Raw genomic sequence first — 11900 nt, 5'->3', positions numbered from 1 at the left:
GGCGCCCGCCACCCTCGAGGGCCTCCCCACGACCCGGCCCCGCCGCCGGGGCCTAGCATGCGACGGTTCCCCCCGCGTGCAGCGGAGGAACCCGTCCACCCCTTCGCGCATCCATCTGCGTCGCCTCCACACATCCATCACCACCTCAGCCGACCCCAAGGGCTCACACGTCCTGGGGAAACGCTCCCGAGCCAGGCGGCCCGACCTAGGGCCACACACCGCCGCCGGCTGCGGCTCGAGGCAAGGGCAGGCGCGGCAGGGCTCCCCGTGGCTGCGGGACTGGGGAGCCGGGACCGGGGGGGTCCCCCCCTCCGGGCTCGCCAACGGAAGCGACCCCGCACGCACACACGCCACCCCGCGCCTCGGACACCGGCTCGGCTCGGCCCGGCGGGACCCTCCCCCGACTCGGAGGGGGGAGGCGCGGGCCACGGTAGGCAAAGAGCGGCGCTCGGCCCCACCGCGGGACCGGCGCACCCCTCCCGCGGAGGCGAGGGGGTCTACCCACGTGCTCTGGCAGTCGCCACGGTGGCCACTGCACACTTGGGAGGGGCGGCAGCTGGGGGGTTCGGTACCCCAAGGCTCCCTCTCGGATCGCTAGAGAAGGCTTTCTCACCGAGGGCGCGTCATCCCCCACTCAGCGCCTCTCCTTCGGGCCCGCAGAGGCGCTTCCGTGAGCCGCCTACACCTCCTCCAGTCGCCTGGAGGGGAGGGGGTCTGCGATATGGGTAAGCACACGGCCCACGGGAGCGTTCGCGGCCAGGGCCGGGGCACGACCTCGGTAAGGCTTGCTGCCCTCGGGCTCGCCCCTCGGGCCCTCGAGGGGGAGCACGCCCAAGATGCGTGACACAGCCCCCTCTCTCACAGGCCCCGGCCCCCACGATCGCTCCCACGCCCGCGCGCAGCCCCCCACGTAGTGGGGACCACACGGGGCGTGCGCTCGGCCAAGCTCAGGCCCCCACGGCACGCCGCTGAGGACCAGCACAACGAGGCGGCCCCTGGCCCCACCGCCGGGGGGAACAGGCGGGCGCACCTCCCTTACCGTCTCGACCCCCCCAAGAGAAAGCCGCTCACGGCACCCGCCACGGTGGCGGAGACCCGAGGGACACGCTGGGAAAGGGGAACAACACCACCGCTCGGCCTCGGGCACCTGAGGGACGACCTGGAGCGCTCCAGGAGCACCACGGAGGGCCAGGCGCGGCACGCTCGCACACCGACGGGGGGCGCGCAGCGTGGCGGCGGGGCGGCCCTCCCCGCCGCGGGGAGGGCCGCTCGCGAGGCGTACGCCAAAGAGGCACAGCGAGAGCGTCTGCTGCGTCCGAGGACCCCGGTCCCCGCCCACGCTGGGAGGCGGGGGCGGGAGACCGCGGGTTCGGGGCCGGAGGCCGCACCCCTGCCTTCCGCACACCCCGGCAGGCGGGGCGGAAGAGAGGCGAGGAGCCCGCGGACAGAACGAGAAGAGCGGTCCCGTCCCCCAGGAACGTCCGTCCCTCGTCTGGCACGGCTTAGGCCCAGCCCAGCGGAGCGTGGCACCACCACATCAATCGGTTGACCCACCCAGCCTAAAGCCACGGCGGGGGAGGCCCGCAGGGGAGGCACGGCGAAGACCCATCACACGGAGGCCCGCTTCCGCCTCGCCGGCGCCCCTTCGTCTCGGGCAAAGAGCAGCCAGCCACCCCAGAACGAGAACGCCTGACACGGGGCACAGAGCCTGTGGGGTGGGGTCGTGCCGGCCACTCACCACCGGGTGCCTGCAGCGGGGGCAGCGCACAGGGTCGAGCACCCGACGCCACCTGGCCCCGCCGCCCTCGGGCTCAGCCAGAGGCCGGAGGCGGCACCGCGGGTCGGGGCAGCCGGACGCGCACGCAAGAGCCGGCGCGCAGGCCCAAGCGGGCAGCTCAAGCGGCAAGGACCGAGCCGGGCGTCAGACAGCCGCCCCCCGCCCGGAGTCCTGCCCGCGTCCGGAGCCCCAGCGTCTATCGGCGACAGACGCAGAAGAACACCGTGTCAGCACCTATCTGGTGGCAAAAAGGCCCCATTTCCGGCGGAAGAAATCATCGCGCCCGACAGCGGGGCCCACCCACGAGGTTCACGGGGGCCCCCGGAACCTCGGTCCGGCCACCTGCCCCCAACACTTCCCCATCCACACTTGCCCCGGAGCGCCCGGGGCCACCTGGTCGACCCGGGGATGGAGGGGTGGCAGAGTGGGCCGGGGACACGGGGGAGAGGGAGCGGGCTGGGGACGCCCTCCCCGGTCCCCCCACGCGGGCAGGCACCGGTCCATCCGAGTCTCCGGGCCAGGACTTGGTTCCAAGAAAGAAACACAGCACCCCTCCGAGCCGCCTCCGATGAGCGGGCCCCATGAGGGACCACGCCCGGGCCCGGGAGCCCCTCCCCGGGCCACCCAGTATGGCTCGCGCCAGTCCCCACCTCCCGGCCCGGACTCGGGGTGGAGAGCGGAGGGGGGAGACAAAGTCGCGTCCGACGACCGGGACCCACGCGGGCACGCTGACAGGCCGGGTGCACCCTCGCCGGCCACCTGCGCGAGCAGGGGCCGGTCCGTCCACGTCTCCGGACCCATCGGGACTTGAACCCATTTCTCCAGGGAGACGCCCGGAGCCCACGGGGCAACGCACCCAGGCCCGGGCCAGCCTCTCCGGGTCACCGCTGGCGGCCCAGGCCGGTCCTCACCTCTGGAGTCCGGCTCGGAAAACCATCGGCCCGAAAGCATCTGACGACCGGGACGCACGCGCGTCCACCACCGAGCCCGTGGCGGCCTCCACCGGCCTCAACGCTCGGCCCGAGCCGGTCCCCACCTCCGGAGCGGGACGCGGGGGGCACCGGGAAAGGGAGGTGGGGGGGGTCGGGGAACGAACGCTCCCAAGGGCGGCCCAGGAGAAGGCCGGGCCACCAAGTCCCAGGCGCTCCGGGCGCGGCAGACCCTCTCCTCTCCCACCGCGGCGGCACGACCCGACATGGGTTCCCGCGGCCGGAGGGGCACGGGCGCATGCTGGTCGACCCGGCCAGGCGGCCCCTCAGCCCCGGCTCGGGAGCGCGGCGGCAGTCACAGCCCCATAGATCTGCAGGCCCAATCTCAGGCGACAGCAGGAGGCGCCTACGCCTCGGCGCCACCGGGGCTGCCAGCACCAGCGTCGCCCGCCTCCCGGAACTCTGCTTCGGGCCCGGCGGCTGAGTCACAGCCCTCGACAAGGTCGCCGGAGCTCCGGAGGGAAGGGACAATATAAAAGCGGCCGCCAGGTGGCGCCCGACAACCGGCTCGAACGTCCCCGGGCCGGATCCCGGTCGCCGGCCGGCCACCGAGGACGCCGGAGCGCCGGGCCGCCCAAACGCCCGAGCTCCTCCCGGAGCGGGGCGGGCGTCCCGCGCGGCCCCGAGGGGTCCGCCTCGGAGCTAGCTCCCGGCCCGACACGACACGACACGACACGACACGGCGCGTCCCGATCCCCGGCAGCACACGGGGGCGGGGGTAGCTGGCAAGATGCCGCCGGGAGGCTGCCTGGAAGGGGACGCGATTCCAGGCCATGGGGGGGGGGGGGGGCGCGGGGAATTCCACGGAGACGCCCACAGTGCCACAAGCGAGATCCCCAGCTCCCCGGAGGGTGAGAGGGAGGGAGGGAGGGAGGGAGGGAAGGCGGGGACCAGCGAAACGAAACCAGGCAAGCGCTCAGAGAACGACGCAGGAACTCATCCCTTCTGGCACGGGGAAGGGCTTTGGAAAGCTGATACGCAGAGCCCGGAAGCTAGAAACGAAAGTAAACATACACTCTGGCCCCACACAAATGGAAACAAACATCTATTTCCGCACAGACCGCGACAAAGTCCAAAGAGAACACATGGGTGCGTGGGTGGGGAACATGCCCTTGAGGTCAGAACGTGGATTTCAAAATGGACTGACCACAGTCACCGGCGGGCGGGGGCAGGGGGGCGGGGAGCAGCGAGTCAACAGCCATCCACTAAAGAAACCGCGTTCCAGGACATCTACACAATGCAACGTGGTGAGTGTGCGTGCGTGCGTGCGTGTGTGTGTGTGTGTGTGTGTGTGTGTGTGCGCGCGCGCGCGCGCGCGTGCGTGTGAGAGAGAGATTTACAGTAAAGGTTCACAGTGACCTGTCGTCCCACCAAAATCAAACCAAGCCAAACTACCAAAAAGTCAAAGTCAAGCTCTGGGACTGCTGTGGCCCTTCAAGGAGTACGTAAAGGCACACACACATGTACGTGTATGCACACGTGTACACGTACAGACACACACACGTGTACACGTACACACACACACGCATCTGAAAACCTCAAGCATGTCCCATAAGAGGTTCCTGTCCAAAACAGGGCAAGGCCTCATGCAACGCAGCCCCCCCAGAACAAGCAACCCGATGGGGAAAGTGGGCAGGAGGCCTGAACAGAGCAGACCAAGACCAGGCATTTTCATCCACAAGGAAACAAAGCCAGAAAAAACCAACAGAAAACAACGCCCACAAAGGAAACAAAGCAACAAGGACGACGACCCCCACCACTCCAACAGCAACCGCAACACAGTTTTCCACTGTCAACAAAGCAACCAACAGTACCTTTCTTGGGGGGTGGGGGCGGGGACAAAACCAAAAGCCAAAGGAAACCTTTCCCTGAAATACAAGAAACAACTGGGGCTGCCTAGCTGGCGCACTGCTTAAGAATCCGCCCGCCACTGCAGGGGACACGGGTTCGATCCCTGCTCCAGGAAGGTCCCACATGCCGCGGAGCAACGAAGCCCGTGAGGCACAACGACTGAGCCCATGTGCCGCAACTCCTGAAGCCCCCGTGCCTGGAGCCCGTGCTCCGCACCAAGAGAAGCCACTGGCAATGAGGAGCCTGCGCACCACAACGAAGGGGAGCCCCCACTCACCGCAACGGAAAGAAAGCCCGCGCACAGCAAAAAAAGACCCAACGCAGCCCATCAAATACAGAACCATTTTTTTTTTAAATGGAGGGTATGATAGAAAGCGCTGGCATTTCTCTGCACAAGCATACACGGCCAGGCCCAGGATCTGGAATCGCGACAGCAAGTTCCAAACGGCAGAGGAAAGTGGCTCCTGACGGGACACCTATTTTTCACGCTGAGAGAGACCACCACCATGTCATGCTGGAGGACTCAGAGATATCACCTGGCGCCTGACAGAATGGCTCCCCGACAACAGATGACACTACGGAAAACAGCACAGAAGTCCCTGAAAGCACTGCACCAACAACTACCACGTGACCCAGCAACTCCACTACGTGCCCACCGAGGGGGTGAGGGTGACACATACATACACGTGTATGTGTATCCACACCTATCCCTATGTAGCCATAGTTAGGGACATACCGATAGCGCTCTCTGTGTGCATACGTCTCTACCTAGTCACACACAGGCGCGCGCGCGTTTATGACTCAACCCTACCAGGGAATGAGGTCTTGCCATCCGCGGAAACATGGAGAGACCCAGAGGGTATTGCGCTACACAAGATACCTCAGGTCGCGAGACTATCATGTCTGTGAAGAACGTACACAGCAATACACACACATGAACACAAAGAAGGAACCGCAAACAGGTTCCTCGACACCTAAAAGGAACAAATGGGGGGTGGCCAGAGGAGGGAGGGAGGGGGGAAGAGGGAGACGAGTGCAATAGGTGAGGGAGAGGAAGCGGTGCCCACTTCTAGTTATGAAATAAACAACTCACTCGCAGGATGTCATGTACAGCAGGCGGAATAGAGTCCATCCTACTGTCATGACATCGAATGGTGACAGACAGTAACGAGACTTATCACGGAGATCCCTGGGCCATGTGTAAACATAGCCACTCGCTAGGGTATACACCTGAAAACCAATATACTCTTGTCAGTCTGTTAGACTTCCATTTTAAAAGGGCGGGGGGAGGAGGGAGGGAGGGGGGAGGGGGGCAGAGAAAGGAGCAAGAGGAAGAGGAGGGTGGTGGGGGAGGAGGAGGAGGGGGGGGAGGAGGAGGAGGAGGAGGAGGAGGAGGAGGAGGAGGAGGAGGAGGAGGAGGAAAAAGATGGCTTGCCTTGAAGAAATCAACAAAAGGAAAGAGCGAGAGAGACAGAGACAGAGGCAGAGAGAGACGCGAAATCAAGAGTGGACACTCAGGTGACTGCAAGAGTTAAGGGAGATTAAGACAAGAAACAAACTCCCAACAGTAGTTTGGTAAGTCCAAAATCAAGATTTGGATATCATGCTGGCATCAAGCACCAACCCTTCTAAATGGACACAAAGACACACAGGCCTCCCTCACTTGGGGCGGGGGGGTCGTCAGGACCAGGAAATGACCATGCAAGCGGAAGCTGGAAAAGGCAACCTTGTTCATCCACGGCGGAAACATACCATGGTCCCACAGCATTCAAAACATTGTATCAAAACATGTACAAACGGCTCTTCCTCACTCCCAATGAAAACTGCAGAGAACGTCCAAAACAGCCAACGTGTGATTTGCTTAGCAGATTGTCATGGAGAGCCTCGACCAGAAAGCATCGCTTTCGGTTTGTAACATCATAGGAACAGCAGTCTCAACAGCGCTTGCCTTCTTGGCGCAGTATCATTTCTACGCCTGGATACACAGTCCTACTTTGGGGTGGGGGGGTGGGGGTGAGGGAGCCCTGCCAGCAGTTCCTATTTTTCAAAGCAGACCTCTTCCCCCTCCCCCCAACCACCACCACCATTTTTCTTATTTTTTTTCTCTTTCCTCTGGTCTCAGGTTCTGCCCAATCCAGTCCACTGGCCTCCATCCCAGGCCACTGTGGGCTGTGTGTACAGATTTGCAAGATGAAGACAGTTCTCCCCAGAGAACCGGGCAGCCGCCCGGCTGAGATCTAAAAACCGATCTGCTCATGCAGTTCCACTTTTTCTTTTTCTCTTTTAAATGGGCTTCTTTCTGTCAAGGAGAAGATTTCCAAATCAAAAGGAGACCGAAAGATTTCTAGGTTCCACAGCTTCAGGATTCCATGGATCGGGGGTGTCAAAAAGTCTGCGCAGGGCCTTCAGTAAAGGCCGTCTTTCTCAGCGCACACAAGTCAACCCGAGACCAAGGCAACCTGAGGGCAAAACCCCTCGCTTGATTTCATTTCTCCCATTAGGCCCCGAACATCAGAGCGCGTGTGACAGAGAGAGAGAGACAGAGAGAGACAGAGACAGAGACAGAGACAGAGACAGAGACAGAGACAGAGAGACAGAGAGAGAGAGAGAGAGAGAGAGAGAGAGAGAGAGAGAGAGAGAGAACCCCACAAAAGAGAAACAAACGAAAACCCCAGCAAAGGTTCCATACATTGTTCGCCAGGATTGGAAGTGATGACGTCGTTGCGGGGGAGGGGGAGAATTATGCGGAGGGCACTTGCAAACCTCGCGGTTGCAGCCAGCAGGTGCTGACAGATACGTTTTTGAAACCGGCTGGCGGCGCCCTTGAGCTTCCTACGGTTCTGACCATACCCGTTCTCAGGGAGGTGGCTGTGGAGCCCAGGATAGGCCACGCCAAAATGCACCTCCGTGGCACAGTGATCATTTGGCGTGACGGTGACCTCAAGCAGGCGGCCAACACAAGAGGGACCCTCGGGCTCTTCTTTGTGTCTCCCTGAAAGCGAGACATCCATCTCTCTCTCGGGTGAAAGGCGCACTCCCTGCATCTGCACCTGGAGTTAGGAGGACGCTCCGATCCCCAAAGTAGGGAATTCATTGGGGCCGAGAAGCCTAGGGAGACAGACACTGTGACTTCTTTCAGGGACCCCCCCCAAGCCCAAACTCTGTTTAGATTCTTCCTTCCCTCAGGGCGCACCCGAAAGCTAAGTCTCTCGGTCTGATCCCTGTCTCACACATGTACTGTCCCTTGGTCTACACAGTCGAAAAGCTGCCCGCCTCAGCCACTTCTCACGGCTAGAAGGTAAAACAACAACAACAACAACAAACGAACACGTGTTCCCGCTCCCGCTTCCTCTATCCGCCTTGAGTCCATGTTAGGATGAGTCCAGCCACGAGGACTCAAGAGGGGCAGAGGGGGAGATTTCCCCCTCCCCCAAACAGGAAGGGGTCTGGAACTCTCTTCCCAGTGGCCACCCAGCTCAACTCTGGGTGCCTGAACCCTAGTTTGCCTCCTTTCGAGTTTTAAATGCTCTTCCCTGGGTTAGAATCACAAGGAGAGATGCTCACGCATGTATGTCTTCCAAGTTTTACGTGACATGGGGCAGCCCTCCTAAGAAAGCAAAGAAAGACTCAGAGAAGTGGCAACACCTACAATCTCTTCGGTTCTGCTGAGGAGAGGGAGGAAATCTGGGAAAGTAACTATACTATGGCCCGGGCTGGCGGGCGCCGGGGTGGGGGGGGTGTTAAGGGAGCTAAAGGAGGATGAGATTTCTTAGAAACTCATTCTTAGGCACAGAAACATTGGATGGATGCGGGACCCCACCTCTTCTTTTCCCTTGTGTTGGGAAGATCATTTGGCTCCTGCCAGCTGGGGTTTCATGCCCCCACGAATCATCAGGCGAGTGCTCCGGAGAAAAGAGCGAGAGCACAGGTCAGGAGAACATGGAGAAGATGGCTGCCGGATGCCCGGGGCCACACGGATGTCTTCGGGGGCACAGGCACGTCCACGATCTGTGGACCATGTCTACGGCAGATTGGGTGTGTAGGTCATTTTGAACAGGCTCCCATCCACCTGCCCTCATTGGGGTCCTGTCTCCAGCTCCCCTGAGCGGTGCCGTCACGGCCAGGTGAAGACAGGGCTCCTCCAGGGGCGGGCCCGTGCCAGAGAAAGGGAGACGGCAGTGAAGTCATCGAGCTTCGGGTACTTCTACCAGAGTGACTCTCCTTCATCAAGTCCCCGGCAGGTGGAGGGACACGTCTTTCTGACACGGTGGGGCCAGGGGAGGCTTAGAAAAAGGCTTCTGACAACCGCACCATCAAGTATGAGCTCTCCGTTTCCTTGACGGAAGAGTCCCCCACTCTCCCAAGTGGTAGAGCTAGGAACGGGCCCCTCGGGTCCCATCTTACACGTGAGAATGACATGCTGACTTTACCCCTCTTCAAGGCGGAGTTTGTAAAAGGTCAGCCCTGGAGGAAGGACCCAGCTTGTCAGTCCTCTCATGCTATCATCCAAGCCGAGGAGAGCCGTGCCAGGCCTCCACGGAAGGAATACGGCGGTCGGCTGCCTTTGGAGAAGATGGCTCTGTGAGCAGCAGCGTGGAAACCAACCGAGAAGCAGGGGCCACTCTAGAGGCCAGCAGGGTCCTTAGGGGCCCAGCCAGGCCAGGCCAGGCCAGGATGGAGAGAGGGGATGGAGCCGGACCTTTGAGGCCCTAGCCTCCACAGCACCTGGGATTCTGCTGGGATTCTTGAGAAACTCGCTCCACATTCTAGAAGGGCCTGCGTGTCACAAAGATACGAAGCCATACTTTCCTTAAAGAGCACCTGCCCTCAGGAAGTGGCACTCAGCACGCTCGCTGGTGATGGGCCAGACACACCCATAGACACTCAGGTTCCAGGGAAAAGCTTTGCTCAGCTCTTTCTCCCCTTGCGTCCTCAAAACACAAAGCCATCGCTTCCGGATACCAGGGAAGCTCTCAGGTAGGTTTGTGCTGGGGCGGGCGCCAACTAGAACTGTGAAGAGGGGAGATCGGAGCCGCAGAAGCTCTGGGGCCCCGAGGAAAGACGCCGCCGCCGATCCACCTCTCGCACCTTCCTCTCAGCGGGAGGGCCAGGGACTCTCCCCCCGCACAGGATCCTGGCCACACACGAGGGAGGGCCCACACCCACTGTCCTGCTCCTCTTTGCCTGGGGTGGGTTCAGAGACACTGGACTCGGCTCATCCCTCTCCACAGCGGCGCGTCCCTCTCCACAGCCGTGCACGGCAGGCAGCAGAGCAGAAGAACAAGAGCTGGCATCGTCCACCGTTCCCAGAGCTGCTCCATTCCCGTCCACGCGCATCCGGATGGGGCGCACAGACAGGGCGCCCGTCCTGAGGTCACCGTGTCGCTCCAGGTGCGGACTCCCGAGATGGTGACATCTCGGTCGAGGAGACCGTCCCCTGTGAGACCACAGGCTTGGCAGTATTGCCGAGAGCATGCTTCGTGGGCCATCTGCAATTCCATGTCACCGGAAACATACCGTGTCAAACTTGTGCTCGGCCTCCAAGTCAAAGGGCTGCCTGAGGACTTTGACCGACAATTCCAGTTGCTCCTGGCCTAAGAGACACAACTTCTCCCAAGAAAACAAACCGTAACACAATGTAAAGTCTGACCTACCTCCAGACGCGTGTTTGACGTGGCACGGCCATGTCCGGAGGCTCATGTGACTTCCATGCGGGGGCAGCCTGGGAACCGCCTTTCTGAGTCTCCCCCTCCCCGTGCGACCCCAGGGTAGGGCTGGTGCGAAGAGAACGCTGGATGGGATGTAGGCATTGGAAGTGAAGCCACAGCCAAGGCTCTCTGCAGGCTGTCGCCATCCCACACGGTGACAGGTGGGCACAGAGGTGCAGGGTGGAAGGCTGTCCATCCACACATACACACACACACACACACACACCCACCCACCCCCGCCGCCCTGCGTCTGGCTAGTGTTCCCAGCTGGTGCCCCCTGGACGACAGTGGCCCAGGCCACTCCTGGCTGCCTGGCCGCAGATCCACCGAGGGACAGCTGTGCCTTCCCCCGAGTCTCTCCATGTCTCCCCTGTGGCCCCGCACATCGGTGGCTACCTTTCCCTGTGGGCGCTGACAGCTCCATCGGCACTGCCACCTCCGCCACTGCCACCGGGCACTCAGAGGACTGAGAGCCACAGCCTTCCCTCCCCTCCCCTCCTCCGCAGCCCAGCCCAGCCCTGCCCTGCCCAGCTGCTCCCAGGCCTCTGGAAGGTCCAGTTCCTAGAACGAGGTCTTCATTCCTGTGACTCCCACGGTGTCTCTGCTTCCATGACACAGACCGGCTATGTTGTCCCGACAGTAGGACACACACAGAAACCCTGTGTGAAAATCATGAGGCTGACAGCATCATTCGTCATCTGAGACAGAAAATCAATACAGATATCGTATTAAATACACATAATTATACGTAGGGGTGTGTGTGTGTGTGTGTGTGTGTGTGTGTGTGTGTGTGTGTGTGTCTGTCTGTCTGTCTGTCTGTCTGTCTGTCTGTCTGTATCTCACTGCAGTATTCACACAAGCATTGCCAGCCAAGCAGAACCTCAGGTCTCTGTGATAATTGTCCCTGGGGATGTTCTGCCGACTGTCACGCAGAGACCGTCGTTGTACGGAGACACAGGTAAAGACGTGTGTTTGTCAAGACAGGAGAACACAGAAAACACATCCTGTTTCACAGGGATGAACTAGTGTCATGATGCCAACCTGGGGACACGGGCGCCCGTTCATGCTCCTGGCCAGGCCCTGCAAGCATTAGGGGACCATCGCTTCTGTCCTTGTATGGGCCGCTCACTGCACCGAGTTCTTAGTCACCTCACGTAGCCCTCACCGCAAATCCACACCTTGAACGTGGTCCTCCTTCCTCATCGCCACCGCCACCACGTTCCTCCTGGTCTCTTTAAACGCGCACGCGTCCCTGGTGGGTGGGGTAAGGAGCCAGCTCCCCCCACCCCACCCCACTCCGGTGCCTGCCTGCCTGCCTGCCTGCCTGCCTGCCTGCCTGCCTGCCTGCGTGCGTGCGTAGAGTAGAAGCAGGGAATGTTCTGTCGTTCCCCCTTCCCAACCCGCGAACGAAGGAAACCTTCGTGTATCTTTCTATACTTTATGTGCTGTCGCCTACATGTGTTCCCCCATTTTTCTTTATCCACAAGAGCTCCCTGCAGTCCCCACTCTCTGTATGAACGGCATTCACACACGTCCAAAGTGAATTTATTTCAGCTTCTATCGGGTGGCATATCC

This window comes from Hippopotamus amphibius, unplaced genomic scaffold, assembly GCF_030028045.1.
Source record: "Hippopotamus amphibius kiboko isolate mHipAmp2 unplaced genomic scaffold, mHipAmp2.hap2 scaffold_211, whole genome shotgun sequence".
In the NCBI taxonomy this organism is placed as follows: Eukaryota; Metazoa; Chordata; class Mammalia; order Artiodactyla; family Hippopotamidae; genus Hippopotamus; species Hippopotamus amphibius.
This window is presented reverse-complemented; position numbering follows the sequence as displayed.